The sequence below is a fragment of the Schistocerca serialis genome, chromosome 1 (genome assembly GCF_023864345.2).
Source record: "Schistocerca serialis cubense isolate TAMUIC-IGC-003099 chromosome 1, iqSchSeri2.2, whole genome shotgun sequence".
Lineage (NCBI taxonomy): Eukaryota > Metazoa > Arthropoda > Insecta > Orthoptera > Acrididae > Schistocerca > Schistocerca serialis.
Genome location: NC_064638.1, coordinates 1,245,612,179 through 1,245,620,571, shown reverse-complemented (window position 1 = coordinate 1,245,620,571; position 8,393 = coordinate 1,245,612,179).

The window sequence follows — 8,393 nt, the reverse complement described above, 5'->3', positions numbered from 1 at the left end:
AGAAAGTAAAATATCGATATTGAATGCACACCGGCAGTACAATGCCGATATATTCACTACTGCTACATCATGAAGAAATAAAGATTATAAACGGGTATTCATTGGACAAATCTATTGTACTAGAACTGACATGTGATTACATTTTCACGCAATTTGGGTGCATAGATCCTGAGAAATCAATACCCAGAACAACCACCTCTGGCCGTAATAACGGCCTTGATACGCCTGGGCATTGAGTCAAACACAGCTTGGATGACGTGCACAGGTACAGCTGCCCATGCAGCTTCAACACGATACCCCAGATCATCAAGGGTAGTGACTGGCGTACTGTGACGAGCCAGTTGCCCGGCCACCATTGACCAGACGTTTTTAGTTGGTGAGAGATCTGGAGAATGTGCTGGCCAGGGCAGCAGTCGAACATTTTCTGTATCTAGAAAGGCCCGTACAGGACCTGCAACATGCGGTCGTGCATTATGCTGTAACCAATGGCACCCCGTACCATCACGCCAACTGATAATCCAGAAAGGCGATGACGAATACACGCTTCCAATATGCGTTCACCGCGATGTCGCCAAGCACGGATGCGACCATCATGATGCTGTAAACAGAACCTGGATTCATCCGAAAAAATGACTTTTTGCCATTCGTGCACTGAGGTTCGTCGTTGAGTACACCATCGCAGGCGCTACTATCTGTGATGCAGCGTCAATGGCAACCGCAGTCATGGTATCCGAGCTGATAGTCCATGCTGCTGCAAACGTCGTCGAACTGTTCGTGCAGATGGTTGTTGTCTGGCAAACGTCCACAACTGTTGATTCAGGGATGGAGACGTGGCTGCGCGATCTATTACAGCCATGCGGATAAGGTGCCTGTCATCTCGACTGCTAGTGATTACGAGGCCGTTGGGATCCAGCACGGCGTTCCGTATTACCCTCCTGAACCCACCGATTCCATATTCTGCTAGCAGTCATTGGATCTCGACCAACGCGAGCAGCAATGTCGCGATACGATGAACCGCAATCGCGATAGGTTACAATCCGACCTTTATCAAAGTCTGAAACGTGATGGTACGCATTTCTCCTCCTTACACGAGGCATCACAACAACGTTTCACCAGGCAACACCGATCAGCTGCTGTTTGTGTATGAGAAGTCGGTTGGAAACTTTCTTCATGTCAGCACCTTGTGTGAAAGCTCTGAAAAGATAATCATATGCATTTCACAGCATCTTCTTCCAGTCGGTTAAATTTCGCGTCTGTAGCACGTCATCTTCGTGGTGTAGCGATTTTAATGGCCAGTAGTGTAAATAATTGTTCAGTTACTACACAGAAGCGATGTTTTCGATAAGTCGATGTACCGTCCTCATCCCTACATATGATACTAGCGATGATAGATGGAGCGTACTTCTCGGAAACTCTGACTTATGCATCAAATAACTACATCCGATGACCTTCTTCCAGAGCTCCCATCAGACACAAATAACTGGAGGAATCGAACCGCGGTCTCCCACTTGGCACTCAGATACGCAGATTACTCAGTCACGGATGGGGAATGAAAGACTAGAGTGTCGAAATGTTTCATTGCCGGAGTCTTCTCCCACAATCCGTAATAACACCGCTGACCGCGGGAAACTTTTAGTTTATCCTCCGCAGCGTAGCCGGTTAGAACCGAAGCGGCGCGGTCGCGGCCCTGAACCGTGCTCCAGTTGGCAGCGTCCAGTTAAAACAGAGTCCGCACCGTCCCACACTGTAGCGTCCACAGTTTCGGAATACCCTTGCAGCTCTCACGTACCAAATGGCGAGGCTGCAGGCCGTTCAAATGTCAGGGACGGCGTTCCCGTTACGCTAGAACACACGCCGTGGATCATTGAAATTAGCGCCTTCTCTGCGAGCGGCGCGCGCGCATTCCAGCTCGCGAGCGCCGCGTTCTGTTTCAACATCTGTCGCCGGCGTGGGACCTGCCTCGCGCTGCCCAGGTAACAATAACAGCCCTGCTCCCGTTACGTAAGGCGGTGAACGGCAGCCAGCGGACAGCGGCCGGCCGCTTTAAGACGTTCTGTCGGCGCTTTCTCGGCACCTCGCGGCAGCCAGATATGTAGAGCAGAACTCACTACTAGCGATGGGTAGTTCGCGAACGAATGGGTGCAAACGAATGGTTCACCAAGATGAACGAAAGGACCGAGGAACGAATTCCAAGGAACGATCGGTTCATAGTTCACTTAGGTCGCAGCGGTCTACTTATAGTTCCCGGGAACGAGAAACGATCGGTTCATAGTTCATTAGTTCACTTCGGTCGCGGCGGTCACCTCGGCAGTTCTCGTTCCAGCCTAGGTCGCGTGCTCGTCTCAGTCTCGGTCTCCCTCGGCCGCACTCGTCGATCTTCGCATGACCACCTGTCTCAGTTCCACTGCCGACTGCTCCTAGTTTGTTCAGTATCCAGTTGCTCGTTTCGTTCACTGCGCTCGCCTATTTTAAAAGTGTTCCAAACTGTTCTTGCACTTGGTTCTGGCTGTTCAGCGTCCACGACCGGTATTTTATAGTTACGTAAATTACATAAAAGTTAGGTTCTATGTAATAGGTACGTCTTTTCAGGTAACAAAAGGGCATATCAGCTCACTTCATTACATCGATGAACAGCAGAAGACATACTTATAACTAGGCAAGTTTTTTTTTGTTGTTATTCATATATTGTTTGGTTTCATCGACTTGATTTAGCAGCTAACTTTCAATAATTTGCTTAATTTTCAGTGCAAGAAAATTCATATAATACGATTTTCGTGTATTTTCATATACAAAACATTACATTTAGGAAGGTTCTAATTATTTTTCAGTTTGAGTTTGGTTGTTTCCAATTTGCATTACCTGCTAGTTTGGTTTCTTTGGAAAAAAAAGCGGGTTTTGGGTCATTTTGGCTCAGGAGGAAAAGCGGTGCCTCTCCATTTGAAAAGAGATAGATAGCCATAAAATCGTATTTACTTATTATCTCAAAAACATTTGTTCAGAAGGAGCTTTCAAACCAAAAACTTTATTACTGCGAACTTAATTATTATTATTATTATTGCTGCATTAACTTTAATAATGCAACATAAGAACCTAATTTTTACTAAGCGCGTGACGCAAGTATGAGAAAACCACATTTTATTTTATGCTTCCAATAAAGTCTCTACTTCGTCTACGAACTCAGAGACAACGTAAAGTATATATTGGGTATAAACGATTATTGTTTACAACGTAGCATAGCTATGTAGTGGAAGTGGAAACGAAGAATTTTATACAAGGCACTTGTGGTCTATTAAGTTGGGAAACAGCCACCAACAGGTTTACACGACTACATGAGCTATAGCCCATGCGCATCGCGTGAGATTTTCATGTTCTCTTCTCCAGTTCTCTGCACATCGTCAGCGATTGTTTCGCAATTGTTGCTCGTATTAGCTTGTTATTTCCTCTCTGCCTAATTATTACATGTTTGATTGTGTGTTGTATCTGCTCGTAACGGGCAACACATCGTCCGTAAATGGCGAGCAGTCTGTACTCGGGGCCGGTTTTCCGTGCGCCACCCTATGTTATTTCTCTGCGATCAGCCACACAACGCTACAGTTGGCTGAACGAGAGGTTCTGCAGAATCACAGAAATTACTTCTAAAAGTGTGTAAGAATTCTGTAATGAATTAAAACTCTATACTCCAGGGGGGAGGCAAGTGCCCCCTCTTGGTGCCCTCCATCCTTCAGTCACCTACACTACTAGTTTCCAGTTTTTCATAAGAACCATATACCAAGCACAAATGAACGGTGAACGAGTAAAAATGAACGGTTCCCATAAAAGAACGATCAGCAGTGAACTAGTTCCCAAAGATGAATAAGTTTGCCCATCTCTACTCACTACGTGCCTCTACACAGGTGGCCGTTGCCAATGTAGAACTCGAAGTCAGACGTGTGCTACGACTGCGTCCTAACCGCTCTCGGAAGGCGCAACGGGGCCGACCGACCACCGTGTCATCCTCAGACGGTAGGCGTCGCTGGATGAGGATATAGAGGTCCTTGTGGTCGGCACATCGCTCTCCCGGATGTCAGTTTTCGTGACCAGAGCCGCTACTTCTCAGTCAAGTAGCTCATTTGACTTCCTGGCAGATTAAAACTGTGTGCCCGACCGAGACTCGAAATCGGGACCTCTGCCATTCGCAGGCAAGTGCTCTACCAACTAGCTCAGTTGGTAGAGCACTTGCCCGTGAAAGGCAAAGGTCCCGAGTTCGAGTCTCGGTCCGGCACACAGTTTCAATCTGCCAGGAAGTTTCATATCAGCGCACACTCCGCTGCAGAGTGAAAATCTCATTCTGGAAACATCCGCCAGGCTGTGGCTAAGCCATGTCTCCGCAATATCCTTTCTTTCAGGAGTTCTAGTCCTGCAAGGTTCGCAGGAGAGCTTCTGTAATGTTTGGAATGTAGGAGACTGTGGTGTCACCGCCAGACACCACACTTGCTAGGTGGTAGCCTTTAAATCGGCCGCGGTCCGTTAGTATACGTCGGACCCCCGTGTCGCCACTACCAGTGATTGCAGACCGAGCGCCGCCACACGGCAGGTCTAGTCTGGAGAGACTCCCTAGCACTCGCCCAGTTGTACAGCCGACTTTGCTAGCGATGGTTCACTGACTACAGGCGCTCTCATTTGCAGAGATGACCGTTTAGCATAGCCTTCAGCTACGTCATTTGCTACGACCTAGCAAGGCGCCATATTCAGTTACTATAATCTGAACAGATAATATTGTGAATCATGTACCCTCAAGAGCGACGTTCATCATAAATGGATTAAAGTTAAGTATCGACTAGCTGCGTCCGCTTTCTGAATTGTAATTCCTTGTCATGTTCCAGATCTCACGTCAGTATAGTCCTTCCCTCCTCACGCCAGCCTGCGTGAGCTAAACGCGTGCATTTCGGCCTCCTCTAGTAACACGGTGTTGGCTCTTCTGCCAACACAACAGAGACGACGTACTGGCGGAAGTAAAGCTGTGAGGACGGGGCGTGAGTCGTGCTTGGGTAGCTCAGTTGACAGAGCACTTGCCCGCGAAAGGCAAAGGTCCCGAGTTCGAGTCTCGGTCCGGTACACAGTTTTAATCTGACAGAAAATTTCATATCAGCGCACACTCCGCTGCAGAGTGAAAATCTCATTCTAGCTCATTTGACTTCACACGACTGAGTGAACCCCGTTTGCCAACAGCACTCGGTAGCCCAGACGATCAGCCATCCAAGTGCTAGCCAAGCCCGACAGCGCTTAATTTCACTGATCTAACGGGAACCGGTGTTACCACTCCGATAGGGTCGTTGGCGAAACGTGTACTAGTGCCGCCGTTAATCACTTTACATACAAACGAGCAGCTTGAGACATTAAATAGAAAAGGCAGCACAAGATAAAATAGGCAAAAAGACAAGGCCCAGTAGACATTCTCGAAGCCATACACGGTTCCATGAACTTTCATTCTTGGTTACGTATTACCTTCACCACATGAGCTCCTTCATTACCTGATCATCTCCATTTCATTTCCAGATTGTCCCACAGTTTGTTAAATAACAGGGTAGGTAAGGCCTTGTTGCAAGTCAACTGGTAACCTTGGAATGCGATAGAAATAAACAAAATATTTATAATAGTGTCGCCACTAGTTTTTATTACCTAATAAAGAAGTGATGATACTTTCGTACACTTATCTACATTTAATTTAAATAAATTTATTGCGACATACTAACAAAAACACATCGGAAACAATAAAACATAAATAAAAAGCAGCAAATAGTCTACATATCTAATCCTAGACACTTATACATGTGTGCTACTGCACTTTCTTTCACCTTCAACTGTGTTCTGCCTATCTTATGGAGTATTTAGAGCACGTCCTGCATCTATTAATTTTAATTTTGATAATTAACAGCCTCAGTTGCACCGTTTACCTAGAATTTACCTAGGTTTCAGTCGGGATAACCCAACCTTCTTCAGAATAACAGTAACTATCGTTTGTCCATAGTGGACATCGTCAAGCTAAAACTACAAATCCAAAAATCATCGTCAGACTGTAAAAACTTATCTGGAACTGCCTCGGCCCACTTCGCGACCGCGATGCGGCAGCCACGAGTGCTGTACTGGAACTCCCTCTATCATATCACAACCAAGAATGTTTCTGCCTAGCTGCTTTAGCAGGATGGCATCAGCTTTGAGCTAAACTGCGCGAATTGAACGAATCGATGTTCGTCAAATTCCCCACCACAAGTCAGGCCATCTCCCTTCATTGCAAGCACTCACTTATTAGGTAATATTCACAGAATGGGCATCTCTCTTTAGCAGGAGTTCTTTTATTTTTGAAACTTCTTATTACTACAGTCGCTGACTGATTCGTAGTTTAGAATTCGCTATTTCAGAACATGGCCTCTTTCCACAATTACTCTGTTGAGTAGGATGTCTGTCCTCACCAGAATGGGGCGCAACTCTGACGCCCGTTCTGTAATGGCTTCTTCGAGCTATAAAGCACCTTGTTGTTGCTGGAATGTGCCCGCCGAGGGGTGCAGCTTACTCTAGCTGGACAAACACCCCATATCACCAGGAACCATGCTGGATTTGTCCACTCAAACGAAGCCGGTGACTGCAGTTCTGTTACAAAATTTTGCCTTGTCGCCATCTTACAGGCATTGACTTTAGGGAATGAAAAGAACGAGAAATGGAAGGCTGCAAAAGAAGGCATGTTAGGGGGAGGATAGATGCCGCCGACTGAACAATTACATAGGTACGATTTACGTATTTGGGGATAACAGGAACATCTATGTAAATATTGGAAGCTCTGATGGCAATCAAGTATTAAGCAAAAGAGGAAAGGCTGAAAAGTGGAAATGAAGTATATATATATATATATAAGCGCTATAGAAAGAAGACGAAAACAATATTGTGGTAGACAAGAGGAAATGACATTGGAGACATGATACTGAGAATCGAAACAAGGACCTTCGAGTAAACATATTCCGTCTGAGTCATTGAGATTCCCACGAGAGCCAACCACATGAAAACTAAGCTGGTATGCGAATTATGTTAGAAAGACGAAAAACCTTCAGCCTTCAAAATGATTAATTCCTACTCCAGGGAAGGCAGGTGCTGAAAGTGACGGATATTACCAAAACCTTGGTGTAATAAATATTGGTTGGAAAAAAATTGACACAAATTAACTACATAAGACGGGAAAAATAAAACCAAAACAGTCGAGGTTCCTAAGAAACGTAGCAACATGGGAGTTAATACTCGCTCTCTGGCTTATCTTCAAACTAAATTTAAAGAAAGGCAAACCTGCGTTTACAGGATTTGTAGATTGTAATAAGTTCTAGATGGCGTTGACTATAAGAAATGCCGGCCAGTATGGCCGAGCGGTTTTCGGCGCTTCAATCTGGAACTGCGCGACCGCCACGGTCGCAGGTTCGAATCCTGCCTCGGGCATTGAGGTCTGTGATGTCCTTAGGTTAGATAGGTTTAAGTAGTTCTAAGTCCTAGGGGACTGATGACCTCTGATGTTAAGTCCCATAGTACTCAGAGCCATTTGAACCACCATTTGACTAAAAACTACTCGTTCGTATTCTGAAGGAGTAAAATACAGAGAGTAAAAGGTTATTTATCTACAATTATTTGTACACATATTAAACTGCAGTTATAAGGGTCAGAGGACGTGAAATGATAGGTGTAGTTAAGAAGAGTGTTAGTTAAGGCTGTAGCCTACCCCTGTCGTTGGAATGAGAGGTTGTTCAGCGAATTGACTGTTCTGCCCGTTTATCCGAGTTGAGTCCCGTCGATCACATGTGGGATGATTTAGAGAGACGTACTGAAGCAAGTCCACATTCACCAACATCCATCCAATAGTTGCCAACTGTACTAGAGGAGGAAAAGAACGCCCTACCACAAGAAGTCCTTACCAACCTTGTGGAAAGCATTACACCACGTTGAAGAGCATGCGTTATCGTCCGTGCTGATCACCCAGTCTGTTAAGAACCATATAACGCCTTTTGCAATGTCGAGGGAATCATCATGAATCGCGATGACTTCAGTGCAGCTACCTTCTTTCAATAAACTGTCATTTCTGTTCGTCTTATTGCGTATTTATTTCATTTACCTTCCAGACTATACTGCAGAAGTTCTTCGTATGTATGGCCCAAGTTTCATCGAGGTATGTTCCTTGGTAGTGAGATATGACGCGAAATGACTTTCGTCCAGCAGGTTTGCGCACCAGTCGGTTCTTCCGTACACTGTTTGATGGCTTGTAGCGATATTTGTGTTTGGTGCCCCATATAAAACTAAAAAAAACAGAGTACCTGTTGAAGTGGTCTTAATGATGTACTTTCAACTTCCACATACCTCTGTTTGCATTGAACTTTACTACC